Source organism: Gymnodraco acuticeps, unplaced genomic scaffold, assembly GCF_902827175.1.
Source record: "Gymnodraco acuticeps unplaced genomic scaffold, fGymAcu1.1, whole genome shotgun sequence".
In the NCBI taxonomy this organism is placed as follows: domain Eukaryota; kingdom Metazoa; phylum Chordata; class Actinopteri; order Perciformes; family Bathydraconidae; genus Gymnodraco; species Gymnodraco acuticeps.
Genome location: NW_022990223.1, coordinates 161,416 through 187,738, shown reverse-complemented (window position 1 = coordinate 187,738; position 26,323 = coordinate 161,416). Strand labels below are relative to the sequence as shown.

The following is a 26,323-nucleotide window of genomic DNA, read 5'->3' as shown; positions in this document are numbered from 1 at the left end:
TCAATTTCAAGGACCGCCTACTTCCATCTACGTAACATTGCAAAAATCAGGCATATCTTGCCTCAAAACGATGCAGAGAAACTAGTCCATGCATTTGTTACTTCAAGGCTGGATTATTGTAACTCTTTATTATCAGGGTGTACCAAGAAGTCAGTCAAGTCGCTTCAGCTGATTCAAAATGCTGCAGCTCGTGTACTAACCAGAGTTAGGAAAAGGGACCACATTACTCCTGTTCTGGCTGCCTTACACTGGCTCCCTATAGAACACAGGATAGAATTTAAAATTCTTCTTCTCGCCTACAAAGCCCTTAATGGGCAGGCGCCATCTTACCTTAAAGAACTCATTATACCCTACTGTCCTACTAGGGCATTGCGTTCCAAGAATGCAGGTTTGTTGGTTGTTCCTAGAGTCTCTAAAAGTACAATGGGAGCCAGAGCCTTTTCTTATCAAGCTCCACATTTGTGGAATCAGCTTCCAGTTTGTGTTCGGGCGGCAGACACCCTATCCGTTTTTAAGAGTGCGCTTAAGACCTTCCTTTTTGATAAAGCTTATAGTTAGGGCTGATTAGATCCAGCCCCTAGTTTTGCTGATATAGGCTTAGTTTGTCGGGGGACATCTTACTTCTTCCTTCTCTCTGTCTATACCTGTGTACTCTCATGTTCCGATTAACCCAGCTTCCCCAAATGTCTTTCTTTTTGGTGTCTATATACGCCGGGATCCAGAGTCATGGATGATCCTGCGCTCCTCTGTCCTGGATCGCGAGCCCTGGATCTTGAGTCGTGGCTGTGGTCCTGGATCATAGGTCCTGGATGGATATCCTCGTGGATTCATCTTCCTATTATACACACATGCATTTCCAAACATTTGGACTACCTATGTTGCAAATGTATTATCTTTTCAATTTACACACGGCATCTATTGCACGTCTGTCCGTCCTGGGAGAGGGATCCCTCCTCTGTTGCTCTCCCTGAGGTTTCTCCCATTTTTCCCTTTAAACTGTGGGTTTTCTCTGGAAGTTTTTCCTTGTACGATGTGAGGGTCTAAGGACAGAGGGTGTCGTATTGTCATACTGATATTTTGTACAAACTGTAAAGTCCACTGAGACAAATGTAACATTTGTGATATTGGGCTATATAAATAAACATTGATTGATTGATACAGACTGGTATGGGGTGTTGGCAGATCCAGTTGTACAGTCTTTGGCGTGTATCTGTGGGAATGGCCTTCAATGACCGACAGGATAGCACTTTTCTTGGGCTTTGTCTCTTGTTCTTCACTTTGGTGGAGTTGTTCACAGAATAACTTGAAATCATCAGCAGATGGTCTCATGTGCTGAAACAGGTCTTCGGTTTGAACTTGTTCTTTAATGGCGAAGATGTTAGACACCTCATCGTACTTCACCATTTTAGTGCTAGGCTGTGTCCATGTGCATGGCTTCTCTGTGCATGTTTGGTTTTCTCTCTTCTCAACAGCAGCCAAAACTGTAAACATAAGTGCTGCTGCGTGGGAACAAACCTCTCCTAACCCTGCCATGCATGTACAATGCGCCATCACCACTGTCCCGTCCTCCTGCACCACAATCCATGGAGATGTTGGTTTGCTGTTCAAAGCCTGGGAATGATTGAACTGTTAAGTGAAAAATGCAGTAGATTAATTTTGTCATATAAAAGCTAAACTCTCCTAAGCTTGTACAAATGTAAGATTCAAAGGTTTATTGTCAAATACAATAGCTACAGCGCAGATTGGCATTTAATATCTGAAGTCCCAGGCTGCTCCAAAAGTAGGCTACAACATACAATATCCTTAAGACATAAAAAAACAAGTAAAGATAGAGCAACGCGAAATATAACAATAGTGCAAGTGACAGAGAATCGTGAAATAAACATGGACCTCTTGCTTATGTAGAAAAAAATAAGAATTAATTTGTCATTGAAAGAAGAGTATATGTTGCTTTAAAAAAATATAGCTAGCTGGAGTTATGATGTTAGCTAGAAATACCATTTGCTAGCAACTGGCTAGCAAGCTAACATCATCACTTTAGACATAAATGCAACTATAATAACACGGTTTATGATTGTTGTTAAATTACTTACCTTCGCTGTGATCACATGTAGGTGTGTCTTCTGCACATGCCATATCTTGGTGTCGTTCACCCACCCGGCAACGGTGTATTGATAGGCATATGCAGTGGCGTTTCTAGGTGTACAAAACTGGGGGGGCAGAAAGAGGTCGGGGGAGAGAGAGAGAGAGAGATAGGGGGGGGACAGAGAGAGGGAGGAGAGAGAGAGGGGGGACAGAGAGAGGGGGGGAGGAGAGAGAGAGGGGGAGTGTCAAATTACATACTGAAGACCACAGGAGCAACACTGTGAGCGCATACATTTACGTACACAGCGTGGGGATGTCATAGTAATGCACCTTCATACATGGAGTAAAGGTCACCATCACAAAGTAATTCTTAACAATAACCGTAATGCTTTAGCATTAAAACACCATAGACTGTAAATATAAGGAAAACACAGACACTCATCATCGAGGTCACAATATCAATCGATCCAGCAGAGGAAAAACACAGAAGATCAACAAAATATATGACATAAATGAACTTACCAAAGCTGAAGGCTCACTTGAAAAGAAAAGCGGCACGGCGGTCCTTCCTCTGACAGAATGTGTCTATCACTTTGGGGATGAAGTCCTGTAGTTGCTGGATCAACTGGCTTTCAATTGAAAGCATGGCCAATGCGTTAAGTCGCGGCTGTCCCATGGTGTTGCGAGTGAAAGTCTTTATCCTTTTGAGGGTGGAAAAGTTCCTCTCTGACTCGGATGTCGTCATCGGAGTTGTCACTATTATTTTGACCAAAATAACAGTCTCAGCAAACGTTTCCTCCAAGTTGTTCTCGTGAATGGATTTTAACAGAGACAGGGCAGTGTTTCCAGTGTGAAGCTCACTGTGGCGGTAGAGCGTGGTCAGCTCAGACTTCAACTTCTCCTTGTTTCCCAACGCAGGCCACAGTTTCACGGCGCAGTCAAGCTCAGGTGTAGGAAATGACAGGACATGCTGTGGGAAGAATGAGCTGTCAACAAGCTTTGCAGCGATCAAATGGTCACTCTGTGAGAACCTCTGTTCCACCTGTGAGATGACTGTCACAAGCCTCCTTCATCACCGGCGCTGTGCTGCTGACTCGTCGGCCTGGCTCGTCTGTTCCATCATGAGCAGTGGCGGCCAATGCATCAGTTTTCTGCCTCATTTTCTGAACATTTTCCTTGAAACGGCAGAGCGCGCTGTTGATCCCAGGTGCATCGATGCTTCGTTTTTGCAGAGTGTTGTATAGAACATCCACTTCTGGCATAAGCAACGAAAAAAACTCCAGGAGCTGCATAAATGCTCGGTCCCGCAGTTTCTTTGACAGGCTGTATGCCTCACTTATGGTGACCGCATCCCATCCTGGTTGTGCGCGTATATGCTTCATACACTGAAGTAGTGCATCTCGGGTCTCCCAAACCGCGTTCACAGTTCTGCTTTTAAAGTTCCATCTCACAGCCGGTGGCCGTGGGATGCGTCTCTGTGTTGCCTCTGCAAGAGCTGCAACACGTTTTGGAGCACCGGAGAAAAAAGTGGAAAAAGCAGTTAGATCTACAAAAAACACCTTCAGGATGCTCATCCTTGCTGAACACAGTTGCTGCAGGGTCAGGTTCAGTTGGTGGGCGTAGCAGTGAACAAACTGAGCGTTTGGGTACGTCTCCTTCATCACCGTCTGTACCCCGCGCACGTTACCGCTCATGACGGCCGCCCCGTCATAGGTCTGAGCGATTAGCTTTTCTTTCAGCTTCAGGGGTTCCAGAACAGCCTTGATGCTGTTAGAGAGACCTACACCAGTTTTGTCCTTTACTTCCACAAACTCCAAAAAACGCTCTGTAACTGTGAGGTCAGGCATAATGTATCCTAGCACAATCACCATTTGCGATTTACAGGAGACATCGGTTGTCTCGTCGGCCTGAACGGCAACAAATGATGTGTTGTCCACTTGCTTGGCTATTTCCTCCCTGTACACATCATACATGCAGTCCAAGAGTTCATTCTGTATGGTGCTTGATGTCCCTTTGAAAACAAGCTGAGCTTCGTAGTGCCGTTGAAGCCTGGAATCGCCCTCACACATTGTCTCGAAAATTGACCTGAATATCCCTGGATTCAGAGAGTCCGCCGACTCGTTGTAGCCCCGCAGTGCTGTCTCACATTTCCCACACAGTTTAATACAGGTGATGATCCGACCAAGCACGTACCTGTTTTCTTCCACCTTCCTATTATGAGAATCAATGCCGCGTCTGTAGGCGCTGTCAATCTGAGCTGCAACATTCACCCTTCCAAGTAATCCCAATTTTACGGCATTTTCCAAATGACTGTTGCTGCTCTCATGCTTCATTGTCCTCTCCGAAAGATGCTTTAAGTCCTTGTAACCTGTCCTCGACCAAGTACCTTGATCTTCACCAAAAAGCAGGAAAGGAAAGCAAAAGAGGGAATTCTTCTGGATGCTCGCCGTTAGCCATTTCTTTTTAGCAAACCACTCAGCGTTAAACCCACGTTTAACTTTGCCCGCAGTCTGGACCATTTGGAAATCCGGTGGATGGTGGGCACCGAGGCGCTTTACCTCCAGTTTCTCTCCGAGACTAAGTGTCTCAAATGTGTGCTCCAGTAAATGGTCAACTTCATTCATTTTCCTTCTTTTAATCGCTGGTGATGATGTTAGCTATATGCTGCTCTCTCGTCTCCTCTTCAAACTACACGTGACGTTTCGCAGCACTGCACACGTGAGTACTTACAGCCAATCAATTCTGAATTATGTGAGATGACGTATGGTGGGGATGGGAGCACTATGCCCCTACGGTCATTATTTTTTTGCCACACACATTAAATAGAAAAATACTCTGAGCATGCGCAGTGTAGTTTTTACAATCACCGTTCACTTAGACTGTGAGAGGGAGGGGCAGGATCGGGTTTTGTCCCACCTGGCTCTAAACAGCTCAAAACGGCACTCTAGACACTAATTAGAAGAACACAGACTAAAACAGAAATGTACAGACGAATCAGATTATTAAACATGACCTTAAAATATATTTTATATGTTTTTTTATTTATTTTTTAGTATTTTTTTGTAATCATTATTTGTAATACTTTCTTCTGACACTAGGTGGGGCTGTGCCCCACCTGCCCCTAATGACCCGCCGCCACTGGGCATATGTGCTCTTAAAAGCCTTCAGGCTCTCTCCGGTGAATGGAGATGGATTGTGAACAAGATACATATATATGTCGGGAAAAGTTAGTTGGGGAAGACACTTATCCGAATTCAATAAACAAAATACAGTTGGGGGTAACAAATAGGGATCGCATCCAATAATCGCCGTCTTTAACAAATATCTCTCTCTCTCTTTCCCGTTTAAATGCGCTGTGTTTGCTGCCATGACGAGTGTAAACAAACTGTCAGAGTCGGTCACAAAGATGGCGGCGGGCATTCCGGAAATGACGTACTTGGTACCCATGACCATGACGGTCGAGCTCCATGGGACACTGGGGCCCTTTCTCATTTCATCAAATCCCCCTCCTCGACTCCTCGGTCCTCCGGTAGTGACCCGGAAATTAATTTCAGCTCGCCATGTTGAAGGACATCTCATTTCTCTAAATGCACTTCGAGGATCGAGCATCAAGGAGGCTCTCTGGAGGAGCTATAACCGAGGATACACTGATGGGTCCTCCACGGTCCTCCACTGCTCGTTCGTGGATGTATTTCCGGGAACAGAGATGTTTCCAAGAGTCGTGACGCACGGCCGGACTTATCTCAGTCAATGACAGCTCTGCATGCATCCCCTGGATATTATGTTATTAACTGCTTTCATCGCGACGTGATGTTTCCAGTGAGAACAGCTGTAAGGTCCATGCAGAAAGCAGAGCAGTGTGTATAATATATATCACTCAGTATAACAGGCCTACTCTCTTTATTTGCTGTAGTTTAGTAGATATCTACAAAAAAAGAGTCGATATTTTTCTAAAACCATTTAGTGCTTCACATAATAAAATACACAACGGCTGTAGCCTGATTATATGCTTTAAGTTAGGAGCTGTGCGTGTGTGTGGTGTAGGTGTGTGTAGTACAGTGGGTCCTTCTCACTTCGGTTAAATAGATTCCTTGCGTCCCTCACTTGTGTCGTTTCCCTGCGACTAGTCCCTCCCACCAGGGAAGCATGGAGAGACGCAAGGAAACCACGGTTGCGTTCCGATAATCCAAAAATCAGCTCCTAAATTCTAACCCTATCTCCTATTCCTTGACCTCTGAGTGAAACGTCACGGGGTTAAGGGATAGTGGATAGGAGAATTCAAAAGGATTTAGGAGAAGAGACTGCAGTACTTTAGACTCTAGAGAATCCGACTGCACTTTCACTATCTGACGTGTTTATGATGCGCCAGCGGACGTCATAAATGTGCGTCTGCTGCTGCTGTGGGGAAACTATGGAAACTACAGTTTTCTATACAGCGGACTACAACATGGATGTTTAATAAGAAGGAGCAGTGGCGGCGGGTCATTAGGGGCAGGTGGGGCACAGCCCCACCTAGTGTCAGAAGAAAGTATTACAAATAATGATTACAAAAAAATACTAAAAAATAAATAAAAAAACATATAAAATATATTTTAAGGTCATGTTTAATAATCTGATTCGTCTGTACATTTCTGTTTTAGTCTGTGTTCTTCTAATTAGTGTCTAGAGTGCCGTTTTGAGCTGTTTAGAGCCATGTGGGACAAAACCCGATCCTGCCCCTCCCTCTCACAGTCTAAGTGAACGGTGATTGTAAAAACTACACTGCGCATGCTCAGAGTATTTTTCTATTTAATGTGTGTGGCAAAAAAATAATGACCGTAGGGGCATAGTGCTCCCATCCCCACCATACGTCATCTCACATAATTCAGAATTGATTGGCTGTAAGTACTCACGTGTGCAGTGCTGCGAAACGTCACGTGTAGTTTGAAGAGGAGACGAGAGAGCAGCATATAGCTAACATCATCACCAGCGATTAAAAGAAGGAAAATGAATGAAGTTGACCATTTACTGGAGCACACATTTGAGACACTTAGTCTCGGAGAGAAACTGGAGGTAAAGCGCCTCGGTGCCCACCATCCACCGGATTTCCAAATGGTCCAGACTGCGGGCAAAGTTAAACGTGGGTTTAACGCTGAGTGGTTTGCTAAAAAGAAATGGCTAACGGCGAGCATCCAGAAGAATTCCCTCTTTTGCTTTCCTTTCCTGCTTTTTGGTGAAGATCAAGGTACTTGGTCGAGGACAGGTTACAAGGACTTAAAGCATCTTTCGGAGAGGACAATGAAGCATGAGAGCAGCAACAGTCATTTGGAAAATGCCGTAAAATTGGGATTACTTGGAAGGGTGAATGTTGCAGCTCAGATTGACAGCGCCTACAGACGCGGCATTGATTCTCATAATAGGAAGGTGGAAGAAAACAGGTACGTGCTTGGTCGGATCATCACCTGTATTAAACTGTGTGGGAAATGTGAGACAGCACTGCGGGGCTACAACGAGTCGGCGGACTCTCTGAATCCAGGGATATTCAGGTCAATTTTCGAGACAATGTGTGAGGGCGATTCCAGGCTTCAACGGCACTACGAAGCTCAGCTTGTTTTCAAAGGGACATCAAGCACCATACAGAATGAACTCTTGGACTGCATGTATGATGTGTACAGGGAGGAAATAGCCAAGCAAGTGGACAACACATAATTTGTTGCCGTTCAGGCCGACGAGACAACCGATGTCTCCTGTAAATCGCAAATGGTGATTGTGCTAGGATACATTATGCCTGACCTCACAGTTACAGAGCGTTTTTTGGAGTTTGTGGAAGTAAAGGACAAAACTGGTGTAGGTCTCTCTAACAGCATCAAGGCTGTTCTGGAACCCCTGAAGCTGAAAGAAAAGCTAATCGCTCAGACCTATGACGGGGCGGCCGTCATGAGCGGTAACGTGCGCGGGGTACAGACAGTGATGAAGGAGACGTACCCAAACGCTCAGTTTGTTCACTGCTACGCCCACCAACTGAACCTGACCCTGCAGCAACTGTGTTCAGCAAGGATGAGCATCCTGAAGGGGTTTTTTGCAGATCTAACTGCTTTTTCCACTTTTTTCTCCGGTGCTCCAAAACGTGTTGCAGCTCTTGCAGAGGCAACACAGAGACGCATCCCACGGCCACCGGCTGTGAGATGGAACTTTAAAAGCAGAACTGTGAACGCGGTTTTGGAGACCCGAGATGCACTACTTCAGTGTATGAAGCATATACGCGCACAACCAGGATGGGATGCGGTCACCATAAGTGAGGCATACAGCCTGTCAAAGAAACTGCGGGACCGAGCATTTATGCAGCTCCTGGAGTTTTTTTCGTTGCTTATGCCAGAAGTGGATGTTCTATACAACACTCTGCAAAAACAAAGCATCGATGCACCTGGGATCAACAGCGCGCTCTGCCGTTTCAAGGAAAATGTTCAGAAAATGAGGCAGAAAACTGATGCATTGGCCGCCACTGCTCATGATGGAACAGACGAGCCAGGCCGACGAGTCAGCAGCACAGCGCCGGTGATGAAGGAGGCTTGTGACAGTCATCTCACAGGTGGAACAGAGGTTCTCACAGAGTGACCATTTGATCGCTGCAAAGCTTGTTGACAGCTCATTCTTCCCACAGCATGTCCTGTCATTTCCTACACCTGAGCTTGACTGCGCCGTGAAACTGTGGCCTGCGTTGGGAAACAAGGAGAAGTTGAAGTCTGAGCTGACCACGCTCTACCGCCACAGTGAGCTTCACACTGGAAACACTGCCCTGTCTCTGTTGAAATCCATTCACGAGAACAACTTGGAGGAAACGTTTGCTGAGACTGTTATTTTGGTCAAAATAATAGTGACAACTCCGATGACGACATCCGAGTCAGAGAGGAACTTTTCCACCCTCAAAAGGATAAAGACTTTCACTCGCAACACCATGGGACAGCCGCGACTTAACGCATTGGCCATGCTTTCAATTGAAAGCCAGTTGATCCAGCAACTACAGGACTTCATCCCCAAAGTGATAGACACATTCTGTCAGAGGAAGGACCGCCGTGCCGCTTTTCTTTTCAAGTGAGCCTTCAGCTTTGGTAAGTTCATTTATGTCATATATTTTGTTGATCTTCTGTGTTTTTCCTCTGCTGGATCGATTGATATTGTGACCTCGATGATGAGTGTCTGTGTTTTCCTTATATTTACAGTCTATGGTGTTTTAATGCTAAAGCATTACGGTTATTGTTAAGAATTACTTTGTGATGGTGACCTTTACTCCATGTATGAAGGTGCATTACTATGACATCCCCACGCTGTGTACGTAAATGTATGCGCTCAGTGTTGCTCCTGTGGTCTTCAGTATGTAATTTGACACTCCCCCTCTCTCTCTCCTCCCCCCCTCTCTCTGTCCCCCCTCTCTCTCTCCTCCCTCTCTCTGTCCCCCCCCTATCTCTCTCTCTCCCGACCTCTTTCTGCCCCCCCAGTTTTGTACACCTAGAAACGCCACTGAGAAGGAGGGACTACTGTAAACTCATCTAGAGACTCTGCACCGTGCTCTGATGCTGTTGCTTTATGCTTTATGAACGTGGACAACAGAGAAACATATTCTTCATGACCAAAGTTGGAATTGAAATAAAAAAGGAAAGTGAAACTTATGCTCGTCACCCTCTCCCTCCGGTCCACATTAATACAAATGATCCCAATACGTATGATTGTATGAACTATGAAAATATCTTAAAATCAATACAAATGTATTCATTATAAACGTTAGTCCTTAACATCTATCACTGTGTATATCACCATTCAAACATCTTTTAAAAGTTGAACAAACGCCACAGCACAGTAAAGACTGTGAGATGTTGACTTTATTTGATAATTTCAGTAAAAACTAACGTTCATATTTCTCTTTTTGATTATAATACTGATGAACGTTCAAAACAAAGCACTTTGGCAACTTAGCACATACGTTTTAAAAAGCTTAATAAGCACCGTAACTTTCATGATATCATTTATCGGTCATAATCGGTTGTTTCCGTGAACGGCCGACTGTTGAGTGACGGCAAATGCTGCGGCTGCAATGCATTGTGGGAAAGCATTTTCTCCTCTCCTTTCGTCAAGGGAGGTCCAGTGGTTCCTAAGCTAAAGGAGGTTATAAAGGAAGTTTGAAACCTCCTTTCCTTTCATTTGGAGAATTGGAACGGCACTTATCATGGCTGCCACTGACGTACTTCCGGGTCATTTCACTTGGTGAGGAAGATAAATGGACTATTGGAACGCAACCAAGCCCCCAGGAAGTGCGCCGGACTCAGGTGAAAATATTCGTGCTGGCCAAAGGGCGGTACTACACTTCCGTTTGGTTGCCAGGCCCGGAAACACTTTTTCCCATTGACTTACATGGGGAAAGAGTGGTCTGTAAATCGTTGGATAATTTTTTTTTAACTAAATAAACTACCCAGTATGAACACTTGAAAAGCCCTTATTAAAAACATTCGTTCCTCAAGTTGTAATAATGTGCTAATAACGTTATTCTGAGAGTTATTTCCCTCTGCATTATGAACGCGCATCTAACCCACGGGACCGCGCCGCCCGGCACGTTCATGTTACGTGTCCCGACCAATCAGAGCACACTGTGCCCACAGGGTGGGTGGGGGCTGGAGCTATTGGAGCTACAACGAGCCGTTAAAGGCAGAGAGTGAAATTCAGTGAATACACGTAGTTTACAGAGATGCTGTTTGAAAAACCAATGTGAGTTGCGTTTATCTTTACCCATGGATGCACAATAAGAACGGACCCATATCGTCTTACTGCCATCCCACGGAGCTGTAATAATGGATATATTGCACATGTTTGCTATAATTCATTATCATACTACATGGGCTGTATGATTACATCTTGTACCGTAAATGTTGTATTAAATAAAGTTAATATTACTTATTATTATAAGTATATATATATATATTAGGGCTGTCAAACGATTACAAATTTTAATCAGATTAATCACAGCTTAAAAATTAATTAATCATGATTAATCACCATTCGAACTATTTTCCAAAATATGCCATTTATTTATGTATATTGTTGTGGGAATGGAAAGAAGGCGGATATATCCATTTAACATACAGTATCTATGTTTATTATAACATTTTCTGCGTGTCAAAATGAAAGACAACCCACACACCTATCAATCATCAAACCGTGGGGTCTTAATTCATTACGTGTTGATTTCTATCAACGGGGGAGTACTTCAGGAAAGTCGGGGGCGGCGGCTAGTGGAGTAGGCCTACTTCTTGACCACAGAGTGTGAACGTTGTGATCAGCTGTTTTAGCTCAGTTCTCCAGTGAAGGGGGGGAAGTCTCCCTCCGCAGCCGGTTGGCGTAGTTTTGGCACAATTCCGTTGTACAGACCGACGTTAACAGCAGCCCTGTCTGTGCACACGGAGACCGACTCTGTCGTCCGGTGATCTAACCGCCTTCTGGAAAAGCTTCACAAGTACGTCGGTACGCAAATGCGCTTTGTGACACAAGTGACGGTACGCATTTCAGATTACGCACATAACCCACGTACCAGTTATGTGCACCCCTGTACTACAGCAAAAGTATTCTCCGTCGGGACTTCCTGCAACAACACCACGCCGTTATCAAAGATGTTCTATTGAGAAGACGATCACTACGTGACAAAAGTTTTCAAAACCGTGGCTACTGAAATCAATCTTACTAACTGCTGTCTGTACAATTTACTCCGCGCGAGTTGGCAGACTTTATTTTGCTTACTTTAACATCATTTTTCATGGTGGGGCTAAGCCATTTCTTGGTATGGGTGTAGCCTACCCCAGCCATACCCTGGCGCTGCCACTGGTGGCACGTATGGGGCGGGCCATTCTGCACATGCGTTAAATGCGTTAAATATTTTAACGCAATTAATTCAAAAAATTAATTACCGCCGTCAACGCGATAATTTTGACAGCACTAATATATATATAAGTATATATATATAAGTATATATATATATAAGTATAAGTATATATATATATATACAGTGCAATCATTCTTTCATGCTAAATGAAGCTCTGTTGGATATCACTAGATCCTGTTACAGCGTAATATAAGTACATAACGATTGATGTGACATTAGCATAATTACTAGCTAGCCGCTAGCTGCCGCCTCGTTAATATCAAATCCATGATAACAACAAACTATTGTCATGAACGTGCGGTGCTGTTACGTGTACGCAAATTGACGTGCTTGACGTGAACGAGCATTTTGGTTAAAGTTGCGCATGCGCTATGAGTGCACATACGGGTACTTCTCAGGCATGCCGGGTAATCTGTGACGTTTCACTCTCTCAAAAATTGGGCCATTTTATCATCATGCGCCAATGAGCAAGTCTCATAGGAATGAATGAGGCCCCGCCTCCCACGCTGTATCCAGTTCTTATTATACATCCATGAGAAGCAGGGAAATTAGTTTTAAGAGCAATGGGACGTCCTTTCCTCCGGAGCGTCACGTGAAGCGACGTCCGTTTGTGATGACGCCGCACAGCTGATTGTCTGACAGCAGAGGCCTGTACTACGAAACTGGATTTTCCTAACCTGGATATGTTTGAGTTAGCCGGTTGGCCTAATCCAAAACATACTCGCTGTCGCTAAACTGTACTACGACGCGGGTTATCAAGTGGATCGCTCAAGCCAGCCGTGTCCTATAGTTAGGTGCGCGTTCACATGAAAGGGGTGGTATCTGGAGCATCCGACCAATCGCAAACATGGAGAAGCATACTGACAGCGCAGCGTCATACTTCCTGAATGAAAAGTCAACTATAATATTAGACATATGAAGAAGTTAAACTTTAAACATCCATGACTTAAACACTTGATCCAGGATAAAAGCCACATAGCTGCACCTGCAAGGTGAATACAGCTGGCAAAATAAAAATTTTTTAAACTTGCCATAATTCCCAAACCCTACACTCCTCAGACATATTTTTTCATGAAAAACGTAGGAAAACCTCCCCTTGGTTGGAAAATAAAAAAAATATTAAGAAAAAATATTAAACAAAATGCCTCTTGAGGGCATGAAGAGAGAACAACGTTCAACATTCCTCCATTAAAGCCTATTGTAATTTCAGGCAGATATTTCCTCACGGTAGCAGCCGCACACCTTTAGTTAAACTGCCAAAAAGGCCACATTATAAACCCGAAACTACACAAAAAGTACACTTCAGATACTCAACTTCCTTGACATGCTTCACGTTTTGAAATTTCACAGATATCTGTTACGGTTCTTCCACAAAACGTTCACATGTAAGAGGTTCATCTCTCATTCAGAACAATGGAAACCTGTGATCTCTACAGAGCTCGTTAGCTCAACTATAAACACCTGTGTAATGGAACACGATGATGTCATCACTCCAACTGACATGCAGCTGACTTCAACAGTCCAGCCGTGAAGACATCTTCGGGACAGTTTTGAGATTTCTTCAAATATCGTTGCCATGGCAACACAATGCTCGCTTTGAAACACGGTTTTCTCATAGCTTCAGTGAAAATACTCCAAACAGCCCAGAACTTCACAGGTTTGATAACGATGCAGCCATCAATGCATCTAAGCGTAGTATGGGGTGTCATCAAATGTCGTTGCCATGGTGACAGACCACTCGCCATGAAACACGATGAGGCTGTAAGTCCAATCGACACTGTCTAATCGTCCCCCAATCTTCACTTGTATATCACCGGTCCATGCCTCAAGAGCTCTACGCCAAATCTGAGATCTCACCATATGCCGTTTCCATGGAAACCCATTCCTCGCCATAAAACCTGATGTCGCTATAAGTCCAATGGACACGGTCGAATCGTCCCCCAATCTTCACTTGTATATCACCGGTCCATGCCTCAACAGCTCTACGCCAAATCTGAGATCTCACCATATGCCGTTTCCATGGAAACGCATCCCTCGCCATAAAATATGATGTCACTATAACTCCTATGCAAATGTTCAAAGAGTGCTCAAACTTCACGTGTGCTAACAGTCCAGCTGTGAAGACATCTACGGGACAGTTTTGAGATTTCTTCAAATGCTGTTGCCATCGCAACACAATGCTCACCATGAAACACGGTTTTCTCATACCTTCAGTGAAAATACCCGAAATGGCCCAAAACTTCACAGGTTTGGTAACAATGCAGCCATCAACACATCTAAGAGTATTATGGGATGTCATCAAATGCCGTTGCCATGGCAACAGATCATTCACCATCAAGTCAGTTCAAAAGTTTCCCGAGCCTTTTTACTTTCTTTTCTCATCTTAATACAAATTCATTCACTACTACTTACATCTGATATTTAACTCCTTCAGCCTATTTTCAGCTGCAGAACCCATTCAACTATTACATTATTCAGCTATTTCAGGACATCAAGGCTATACATGTTGTTGTTTATACCTTTTTTACACCTTTTCTTTTAAATATTAAGCTTTTTCTGCATTTGTTTAGCTAAAAGCAGCTACCATTCAGCTAATAACATATTCAGCTTTTTCTGCATTTTCAGCTAAATTCAGCCATAAATATTCACAGTTTAAAGCATTCACACGCATTTTCTGCAGGAAATGCATTTTCTAGTTAGTGCGAATGCTGTTTACAGCATTCCACTATAGTGCTTCAAATCTTTATTCCCCTTATTTCAGCCAATACTTCGGCTCTCCATAACTTCAGGATATTTTCAACTACAGAAACCATTCAAATATTAAACTATTCAGCCTGTTCAGGAATCGATGGGAAACCTTCAACTTTTTCAAAATATTTCATACCTTTTGAAATATTCAGCTTTTTAAACTATTTTTTTAACATTGAAGTCAATGGGAGATGCCTTCAAATCCTGTTTTCCAACACCTTGCGCCAAATGCTACTCCTTCCACATACTTTCAGCTAGACACTTCATTCCAACTTTCAAATGATCACAAGACCTTCAGCTATTCAAACTTGACTTTTCTTTTTGATATCTTTTAAACTTTTTGAGATATTGAATTTAGTTTGGAGCTTAGCTTAGCAGAGAGGCCTTTTTCAGATTTTAACATTAGAGTGGATGGAGCAGCTCGTTAACTCTAGAGTGCTTTGATCTCAAAACAGAGTGCAGGACAGCTCGAAATTCTCCCCCAAAAATGTTTTAAACTTGCCATAATTCCCAAACCCTATACTCCTCAGACATATTTTTTCATGGAAAACGTAGGAAAACCTCTCCTTGGTTGAAAAAAAAAAAAAAAAAAAAAAAGAAAATATTAAACAAAATGCCTCTTGAGGGCATGAAGTGACAAAAACGTTCAACATTCCTCCATTGAAGCCCATTGTAATTTCAGGCAGATATTTCCTCACGGTAGCAGCCGCACACCTTTAGTTAAACTGCCAAAAAGGCCACATTATTAACCCGAAACTACACAAAAATTACACTTCAGATACTCAACTTCCTTGACATGCTTCACGTTTTGAAATTTCACAGATATCTGTTACAGTTCTTCCACAAAACGTTCACATGTAAGAGGTTCATCTCTCATTCAGAACAATGGAAACCTGTGATCTCTACAGAGCTCATTAGTTCAACTATAAACACCTGTGTAATGGAACACGATGATGTCATCACTCCAACTGACATGCAGCTGACTTCAACAGTCCAGCTGTGAAGACATCTTCGGGACAGTTGAGATTTCTTCAAATGCCGTTGCCATGGCAACACAATGTATTACTTATAAATACCTCTCTTAGCTCAGGATGTGTCCCAGCTGCCTTCAAACATGCCATGGTGTAGCCACTACTTAAAAAGAAAAATCCCGACCCTTCCATTCTCGCACATTTTAGGCCCATCTCCCAGCTACCTTTTTTATCTAAAGCCCTGGAGCAAGTAGTCTTTTTTAACCATGCATGGCATCCATGAAAAGTTTCAGTTTGGCTTCAAACCCCATGCACAGCACTGAAACAGCCCTTTTAAGAGTTTTTAATGACCTGCTCCTAGCCGCCGACTCAGGTAGCCCAGCTGTCCTGGTGCTGTTAGACCTGACTGCTGCCTTCGACACTGTGGACCATAGCATCCTGTTGTCACGGCTTGAACAGTCCGCTGGCATCACAGGCTCTGCCCTTGCATGCTTCAGGTCCTACCTGACAGACCGTAGCTTCTCAGTGCAGCTAGGTGCCTTCTCCTCTGCCAAAGCCCCTCTTACCTGTGGGGTTCCCCAAGGCTCGATTTTGGGCCCCATCATTTTTCTACTGTACATAGGTTTAATTCTCACAAACCACAATATCCCCTGATCTATCTGCCACTCAATTCAAATGTCAACTCATTACAGCTATTGATGGACTGCTTAGCAGAGATCAAATCCTGGCTGAGTCAACATTTCCTCAACCTCAATGAGAGCAAGATTGAGGTTATCTTTTTTGGACCCCAACCTCCAGCTTCCCAGGTTGATATTCTGGGCTCCCTCAAAAATAATATCCTCCCCTCTGTCACGAACCTTGGAGTGACCTTCAATAGCGCTTTTAAATTCGATAAGCAGGTCAGCAGCGTAGTCAAAACCTGCTTTTTTTTCTTTCTTTTTTTAAATACAACTATTGGCCAAGACCAAGTCGTTTTTATCTTTTAAAGACGTGGAAAGGTTTATTAACGCCTTTGTTACCTCGAGGTTGAACTACTGCAACGCTCTGTACATGGGTATGGACCAGGCGTAAATTAGACGCCTGCAGCTAGTGCAGAACGCAGCTGCACGTCTTCTGACTGACCACAAAAAGCGTGACCACATCATCCCAATTCTGGCCTCACTGCAATGGCTTGCAATTCGGTTCAGAATTGATTTTAAACTCCTTTTATTTGTTTTTAAAGCACTAAATGGGCTGGCTCCAGCCTACATAGCTGAACTCCTCCAGCGCTACACCCCAGCCAGAGCTTTAAGGTCTGCTGACCAGCTGCTGCTGATAGTGCCCAAGACCAGGCTCAAAACCCGAGGGCACCGAGCCTTTGCAGCAGCTGGCCCTAGGTTCTGGAACACTCTGCCCCTCCATGTGAGGTCGGCCCAGACCCTGGGGGTTTTTAAATCTACTCTTAAAACACAATTCTTCTCCCTGGCCTTTTAGTCAGAGCGGAGCACGACTCCTGACTTTTCCCTGTGTTTTTTTATATATCTGTTGTAATTTATTGTCTTTTATTGTGATTGTAGTAATGTGATTGTAGTATTTATTACATGTACAGCACTTTGGCCCGACCAAAAATCGCTTTTAAACGTGCTTTAGAAATAAACTTTTTATTTTATTTGACAGTACACCTCAAATACATCACTACACAACCTGTGGTATTTGAAAATAAGGGAATGACATGTTTATAATATGCTGCAAAACACAACGGATATGCAGGGTTGCGAGTCTGTTTCTAAGGCCATTTTATTTTTGGTAGTCTGATCATTTTAGCAAGAGAATAGGATCAAACTGAAAACATCGTAAATGTGTTCAAAATACATGAATCATTGGTTCTTTTAGACCAGAACAGACTGCTAACTCAACAGGAACTATCAAAAACATCCCAATCAAAGTTTAAAGTCACAACATTTTATTAAACAAACAGATTATTGGAGAAACTACTCGGCAGATTAATGAACAGTGAAACTCGCTCATGGACTTTAAGGTGAATACATTAAGAAAAAGTTTTCCCACACTCTTAACACCACTATGGTTTTAAGAGTGTGTGAACACGAAGATGTGATTTGAGAGCACCTGATGTAGTGAAAGTTGTCCCACACTCTTCATACTGTGAGAGAATATTTTAATATGATCTGTGTATCTAGAGGTCCTCAGTCTTTCTGTACAATGTTAATCACAAAGTTATGCTTTTTGGTAAACCGCATATATTCCTGCCTGTAATGTGATCCTGTGTAGCTTCTCAGGAAGACACAGGTCAAGAGGTCATCTGATATCCTGTGGGGGAGAAGCTTGGCTCATGTGGGTTTGCAATGCAACGAGTCTTTGTCTCGACATCTGGCATGCATTAAAGGAAAACCCGCGTGTTTTAGGGCCCTCCTCTTCTCATGTATAGATGTGTTCCTGGCTCCTTTGTCTTCGGAGTTTGCTGGTATCTTACATGAGAACTGTAATATACTGCGATCTCTCCGGCCGTTTTGTCTCTCAATAAATATCAGTGTATTGACTAAGGCGAATCCAGTTTCCCTCATTTCATGATTGGCTCAACATTGCTGCAAAGAAGTTTTTACTTCACACATACCAGTACGTTTTTTCTCCAGTGTGAATATGTTGATGTGATGTGAGAGCACCTGATGTAGTGAAAGTTGTCCCACACTCTTCACACCAGTACGGTTTTTCTCCAGTATGAATATGTTGATGTGACATGAGAGCACCTGATGTAGTGAAACTTTTCCCACACTCTTCACAGCTGTAAGGTTTTTCTCCAGTATGAATACGTTGATGTGTTTTGAGAGCATTTGATTGAGTGAAAGTTGTCCCACACTCTTCACACCTGTAAGGTTTTTCTCCAGTATGAATACGTTGATGTGTTTTGAGATTACCTGATCTAGTGAACGTTTTCCCACACTCTTCACACCAGTACGGTTTTTCTCCAGTATGAATATGTTGATGCGTTTTGAGATAACCTGATGTAGTGAAAGTTTTCCCACACTCTTCACAGCTGTAAGGTTTTTCTCCAGTATGAATAAGTTGATGTGTTTTGAGATAACTTGATGTAGTGAAAGTTGTCCCACACTCTTCACAGCTGTAAGGTTTTTCTCCAGTATGAATATGTTGATGTGTTTTGAGAGCATCTGATCTAGTGAACGTTTTCCCACACTCTTCACACCAGTACGGTTTTTCTCCAGTATGAATACGGCGATGTGATGTGAGAGCACCTGATGTATTGAAAGTTGTCCCACACTCTTCACACCTGTAAGGTTTTTCTCCAGTATGAATACGCTGATGTGTTTTGAGATAACCTGATGTAGTGAAAGTTTTCCCACACTCTTCACAGCTGTAAGGTTTTTCTCCAGTATGAATACGTTGATGTGTTTTGAGATAACTTGATGTAGTGAAAGTTTTCTCACACTCTTCACAGCTGTAAGGTTTTTCTCCAGTATGAATACGTTGGTGTGATTTGAGAGCACTTGATTGAGTGAAAGTTTTCCCACACTCTTCACAGCTATACGGTTTTTCTCCTGTGTGAATAAGCAGGTGGGTCTTTACATTTCGAGATGTTGTAAAGGACTTTTCACATTGCTGACAGCTGTGACTTCTCTCTCTTCCTTTCGGTTTCTAGAACAGACGACAGAGAAAAAGAGAAAGTCAATCTAAAAAGCATAAATACACAAGTTAACACAATAAAAACTCACTTAATATAAACCTTGAGTTAACAAAATACTACTTATCAACTGTTTGTGTTTATTATATTTGATACAGTAATACAGCTATATTCTAACCAAAGTATATACCAGAGGTGGGGGACTCGAGTCACATGACTTGACTCGCATATTTTTTTACTTGAGACTTGCTTGACTAACATTGATAAAAGACTCGACTTGACTTTGAATTCATGACTTGAGACTTGACTTAGGCGTGAGACAGATGACTCGAAAGGACTTTACTTTTCAAAATAAAATATTTGCATTGTACTAAGCCCCTGGAGGGCAATGAAAAAAAAAAGAGAGTGAAAGTATCTCGTTTGCAGGAGAAAGTAGGAAGTGGAGCGCACAGGAGACAGCCGTTTCATTGCAGACTGTTATGTTTATGTGGGGAAATACATACATTATTTGAGATACATTTCAAACTCGGACTTCATTTTAGGGACATTTCAGCCAGGGGTGTAGAGTTATTTGTTCAAGCACCGGATCGGCAAAACAGGAGTGTCTGTGAACCAGTCTGCCTTGACCTATGTATTCATGTCTGTGACTCACAGTATCTGCTGCCCACAGATGTTTTATAGAAGAAAAACCTCCTTCACTTCATGAAATCTCTGCAGCACCAGGAGGCAGTAACGTGTAACTCAGCAGAATCTCAGAAGAGCAGCACCAGCTGCAAAGAGCTGTGCCTTCACTGTGTTTACCTTAATTAGAACAGCTAACGAGCGACCGCAGGCTGCTACGTTTTAACCACGTGCACCTCTATACACACACACTGAACTGCTCAATTATTCCCCCCATTGCCTGTTTTATGATTTCAGAGCCCCACTCTCCATTGTTGTTAATGTTGAAAATAAAACTAGTTTCATAACCACTGTCTTTTAACTGATTTAAATGCGGAAACTGGGGTTATTCATCAGGATTTCTTAGGACTTGACTTGCTTGACTCTCACCCCAGTAACTTGAGACTTGCACATGTATGACTTACTCCCACCCCTGGTATACTGGAGACAGCATCCTGTCACTGCGAGTCTCAGTATGCTCCGTTCGTCTTGTTTTAGTTATTGTTGGTCTAATTATCGTCTAAACTTTGTTGTGTCTGTATGAAACGTCATTTTGAGAGACCATGCTTTTGATCCTGTGGATTACATTTGCCTTCTGTAGACCATGTCTGGCCATTCAACTTTCCAAGACACACCTGAGTGACAGCACGAACAGGTATGGCGAGGAGCCCCGGCCTCTACGCTGCTACAGCCGCGAGGCTATGCTAGAGCTACAATGCGATCGGCTTCCTACGAATACACCAAGCCACCTGTGCTCTTCGATATTGGATGAAATCCCTCGGGAGCCACTTAGAAACACCAGGAAAAAGAGACGAGGAAGGAGGGGAGGCGTTCAGAATCGCCTACGGCGGAGATTCAGCCGGCCACCACTTTCATCCATCATTCTCACAAACCTGCGCTCATAGAGCAACAACATGGACACACATGGTTCTCAAACTTTTTCTGGCATTCCCCACTTTGAATAGGTGGGCCTTTTCAAGCCCCACCTGTTCCTCGCCGCTCCAATAAAATGGTAGGCCAAGCTTAAAATGGTCAAATGTATCGTTGTATAACAGGGGTCTCCAACCTTTTTTAGGATGAGAGCTACTTTCAAAAAAATTAAACAAGTTGTGAGCTACTTTTACTCCTCTTTTTCAGTTTTTTTGCAGTGTATATATTTAGCACATTTTAACATTATTATATGCTTACCTTTAACCTTTGTGTGCTGTTTTGGTCTGTGGGACCCGTTTTCAGTGAAAAAACTTTTTATGATTTTTTAAAAATGTTGAAGTTAAATGCATCAATCTGGTGCACTTTGAGCACAAAATTAATTTATGGATACATCTCTCAACACTCTATGAAAAGGAGCTGTATACTTTTCAATAATCCAAACATCTTTAGAATATGATCACAACCAATAACAAATCATTTAAACTTGTGTATTCTTTAGGGCTGTCAAACGATTAACATTTTTAATCAGATTAATCACAGCTTAAAAATTAATTAATCATGATTAATCACCATTCGAACTATGTCCAAAATATGCCATTTATTTATGTATATTGTTGTGGGAATGGAAAGATAAATGAAAGAAGGCGGATATATCCATTTAACATACAGGATCTATGTTTATTATAACATTTTTCTGCGTGTCAAAATGAAAGACAACCCACACACCTATCAATCATCAAACCGTGGGGTCTTAATTCATTACGTGTTGATTTCTATCAACGGGGAAGTACTTCAGGAAAGTCGAGTTGGCGTAGTTTTGGCACAATTCCGTTGTACAGACCGACGTTAACGGCCCGTCCACACAAAGCGTCGACAGCTTCAATCTGCCAATTCACTTTGAATGGGGTGACGTCACGTTGCCTCGCTTTTCGCCGAACTGAATTGTGGGTAGCATAGCGGTCCGTCTCCGCCGGAGACGCCGGAGTAGCCAGCGCCAGCCAATCAAATCCCGTTTCGGAAAATCTGACAGGTCAAGCCGTAGCCAATCAAACCGCGTCTAAGCTGGGAGCGATATCCCGCCGTTCATTTCTATATTTCAAAAAAAGATGGAGGAGAAACTAATTATCGCCGTAGCAAATCACCCGGTTTTGTATGACCAGACCCTCTTCACCTACCGGGATACAAACCGGAGGAACCAGGCATGGAGGGAGGTGGCAGAGACAGTGGGTGAAACTGGTAGGTTTTCGCCTGTTTGGGGAGTTTATATATATATATTGCTCCCATAAAATCCCCGGGGGGGTTTGCTTTGTATGTCGGGGGCGGGAGATTCATGTGATTGGTTGTTAGTCGCGTTGCTTGAATAAAATCCCCAAGCTTCAGACACGCCCAGCTCCAAGCTTTTTTTGAAGCTGTAGTGTGGACGCTCCGTAACAGCAGCCCTGTGTGTGCACACGGAGACCGACTCTGTCGTCCAGTGATCTAACCGCCTTCTGGAAAAGCTTCACAAGTACGTCGGTACGCAAATGCGCTTTGTGACACAAGTGACGGTACGCATTTCAGATTACGCACATAACCTGCGAACCAGTTATGTGCAGTGCACCCCTGTACTACAGCAAAAGTATTCTCCGTCGGGACTTCCTGCAACAACACCATGCCGTTATCAAAGATGTTCTATTGAGAAGACGATCACTACGTGACAAAAGTTTTCAAAACCGTGGCTACTGAAATCAATCTTACTAACTGCTGTCTGTACAATTTACTCCGCGCGAGTTGGCAGACTTTATTTTTGCTTAATTTAATATCATTTTTCATGGTGGGGCTAAGCCAGTTCTTGGTATGGGTGTAGCCTACCCCAGCCATACCCTGGCGCTGCCACTGGTGGCACGTATGGGGCGGGCCATTCTGCACATGCGTTAAATGCGTTAAATATTTTAACGCAATTAATTCAAAAAATTAATTACCGCCGTTAACGCGATAATTTTGACAGCACTAGTATTCTTATCTTATGTTACCTAGGTAGCATTCTTTCTTTTTATTTATGCATTACTAATCACTCACCTTTTAAACTGTTTACTGTCCTATACTACACATTGGAATGATTTCTTACTTTATTTTGTATCTCTCTCTCTCTCTGTGTGTAAGACCGATCGATCGGAGCATCCCTAAAGACTATATTAACTTCTGTGTTCCCACTAAAGAAATACAAATCTATCCAAGTAATGAATCATATGTGACTAAGGACATTAAAAAAAGTTCACTTAGACAGAGAAAGAACTGAAAGTCAAATTGAGGTAATCAAAACTGGCCCACATGCGGCTTTCACACCAGCGCTTTTCCCTTTCTAGCTCCGAGCTAGAGCTTTTCTGGTTCAGCTCCGGTTTCCCTTTTCTGCTCCCGCTCTGTTCACACCGCCCAGCACCCGACTGGTGCTGCCGCTGCTGCGTCATGACGTCACCGTTTACATCGCTGATTTGCTCCCCAACGGCATTACGGCGCTCACAACAACAACAACGGGGAACTACGTCGGGTCGATGATCGTGTTGGTTTTAATCACACGAAGCCAGAATAAATTGAATAACGACTTCTCCAACCTCAGGGGTAGACATTAAGGGTAAAAAGCCACTGGCCCTCCGGGCCGGTGGAATTGTATTATCACTGGCCCCACCATTGTAACCACAAAATCGATTAATAATGAAGAAAATTAACACATTTGTTGCAATAGTAATTTATGCACTAACTACATTACTACTTGTACTACAACATTTGAACAATCAGTTCTTCCTCATTAGTGCGAATGCTGTTTACAGCATTCCACTATAGTACTTCAAAACTTTATTCTTCTTCCTCTTATTATTTCAGCCAATACTTTGGCACTCCATAACTTCAGCTTATTTTCAGCTACAGAAACCATTCAAATATTAAACTATTCAGCCTGTTCAGGAATCGATGGGAAACCTTCAACTTTTTCAAAATATTTTATACTTTTTGAAATCTTCAGCTTTTTAAACTCTTTTTTTTACATTGAAGTCAATGGGAAGAGCCTTCAAATCAGCCAATACATTAGCTCTCCATAACTTCAGCTTACTTTCGGCTACAGAAACCATTCAAATATTAAACTATTCAGCCTTCTCAGCAATTGATAAAAAACTTTCCACTTTTTCAAAATATTTCATACCTTTTGAAATATTCAGCTTTTTAAACTATTTTTGTAACATTGAAGTCAATGGGAGATGCCTTCAAATCCACTTTTCCTACACTTTGCACCAAATGCATCTCCTTCCACATAATTTCAGCCAGACACTTCATTCCAACTTTCAAATGATCACAATACCTTCAGCTATAAAACTTGTATAAAAGAATTTTGATATATTTTCAACTTTTTGAGATATTGAATTTAGTTTGGAGCTTGGTAGAGAGGCCTTTTTAAGATTTTTACATTAGAGTGGATGGAGCAGCTCATTAACTCTAGAGTGCTTTGATCTCAAAACAGAGTGCAGGACAGCTCAAAATTCTCCCCCAAAAATGTTTTAAACTTGCCATACTTCCCAAACCCTACACTCCTCAGACATATTTTTTCATGGAAAATGTAGGAAAATCTCTCCTAGGTTGGAAAATAAATAAAAAATAAGAAAAAATATTAAAGAAAATGCCTCTTGAGGGCATGAAGTGACAAAAACGTTCAACATTCCTCCATTGAAGCCCATTGTAATTTCAGGCAGATATTTCCTCCTGGTATCAGCCGCACACCTTTAGTTAAACTGCCAAAAAGGCCACATTATTAACCCAAAACTACACAAAAATTACACTTCAGATACTCAACTTCCTTGACATGCTTCACGTTTTGAAATTTCACAGATATCTGTTACGGTTCTTCCACAAAACGTTCACATGTAAGAGGTTCATCTCTCATTCAGAACAATGGAAACCTGTGATCTCTACAGAGCTCGTTAGTTCAAATATAAACACCTGTGTAATGGAACACGAGGATGTCATCACTCCAACTGACATGCAGCAGACTTCAACAGTCCAGCTGTGAAGACATCTTCGGGACAGTTTTGAGATTTCTTCAAATGCCGTTGCCATGGCAACACAATGCTCGCCTTGAAACACGGTTTTCTCAACTTCAGTGAAAATACTCCAAACAGCCCAGAACTTCACAGGTTTGGTAACAATGCAGCCATCAACACATCTAAGAGTATTATGGGATGTCATCAAATGCGTTGCCATGGCGACAGATCATTCACCATCAAGTTAGTTCAAAAGTTTCCCAAGCCTTTTTACTTTCTTTTCTCATCTTAATTCACTACTACTTACATCTGATATTTAACTCCTTCAGCCTATTTTCAGCTGCAGAACCCATTCAACTATTACATTATTCAGCTATTTCAGGACATCAAGGCTATACATGTTGTTGTTTATACCTTTTCTTTTAAATATTAAGCTTTTTCTGCATTTGTTTAGCTAAAAGCAGCTACCATTCAGCTAATAACATATTCAGCTTTTTCTGCATTTTCAGCTAAATTCAGCCATAAATGTTCACAGTTTACAGCATTCGCACGCATTTTCTGCAGGAAATGCATTTTCTAGTTTTCCTCAATTGCTCATATTTGGTTTATTAAAATAATGATATTGTGGTCATTGTTAAAAAGATTCTGCTATTATTATGAGTATTATTATTTGTATAATGCACTTTCTGCCTTCCTGTCATTAGGAGTTAGAAATGTAATGGCTATAGATTAGATTCTTCATTATCCTAAACTGCTGGGACATTTCCCTATAGCCAATACCTTTATATTGTCTACTCTTCACTTACTTGTCAGCATAGGTCGGCATTGATGTACAGAGCCGACAGAAGACCTTGTTTGTATTGGCATCATATTGAGAGGTGCAGCCAGTGACGCGTCATAAAACCAGGAAGTAAGCTGCTGGTTCCCTCGACAAAAAGTAATGGGATTTCTCCACAGGGTTTTGGAAAATAGCTGGAAATAAGGTCTGTGGAAAACAAACCTGTTTGATAAATGCACGTTTTGTTCAGCCGGATAATCTCCACATGTCTACCCTACTTTTATCATTTTCGAATCATAAATCTAACCGATAGATTATAAAAGGGTTTTAGGATGCGTCACTGCACCACTAGAAGCTAACTCCATCGATCAAGCTGGCTGAAACTTTCTCTCCCTCTTCTTCTCATGCTCCCTCACACTCTCCTTTAACTCCTCCGGTGACTTTCTTTTATTTGAAGATTGTTTTTTGCACGGCGCTTGGCCGGTTACCGCTGGTATTAAAAACATTTTGGCGAATGGTTAGGTGGCGCGATAGTCTGTAATGAAGGAGCGTGCTCCCGCTCACGGGAGCCTGCTCGCACTGCGCTCTGCAGCAAACAGCTGTTAG

The 26,323-nt window shown here is 42.6% G+C and overlaps 1 protein-coding gene and 1 pseudogene across 2 annotated transcripts in view; one reads left to right on the top strand and one right to left on the bottom strand.

Annotated features, from left to right (window-relative positions):
* Positions 1-26,323, bottom strand: part of LOC117547782 — a 253,890-nt pseudogene that overhangs the window by 68,540 nt on the left and 159,027 nt on the right.
* LOC117547779 (zinc finger protein 420-like) overlaps positions 1-26,323 on the top strand; it is a 389,236-nt gene that overhangs the window by 242,467 nt on the left and 120,446 nt on the right. The gene's annotated exons all lie outside the window — the stretch shown is intronic.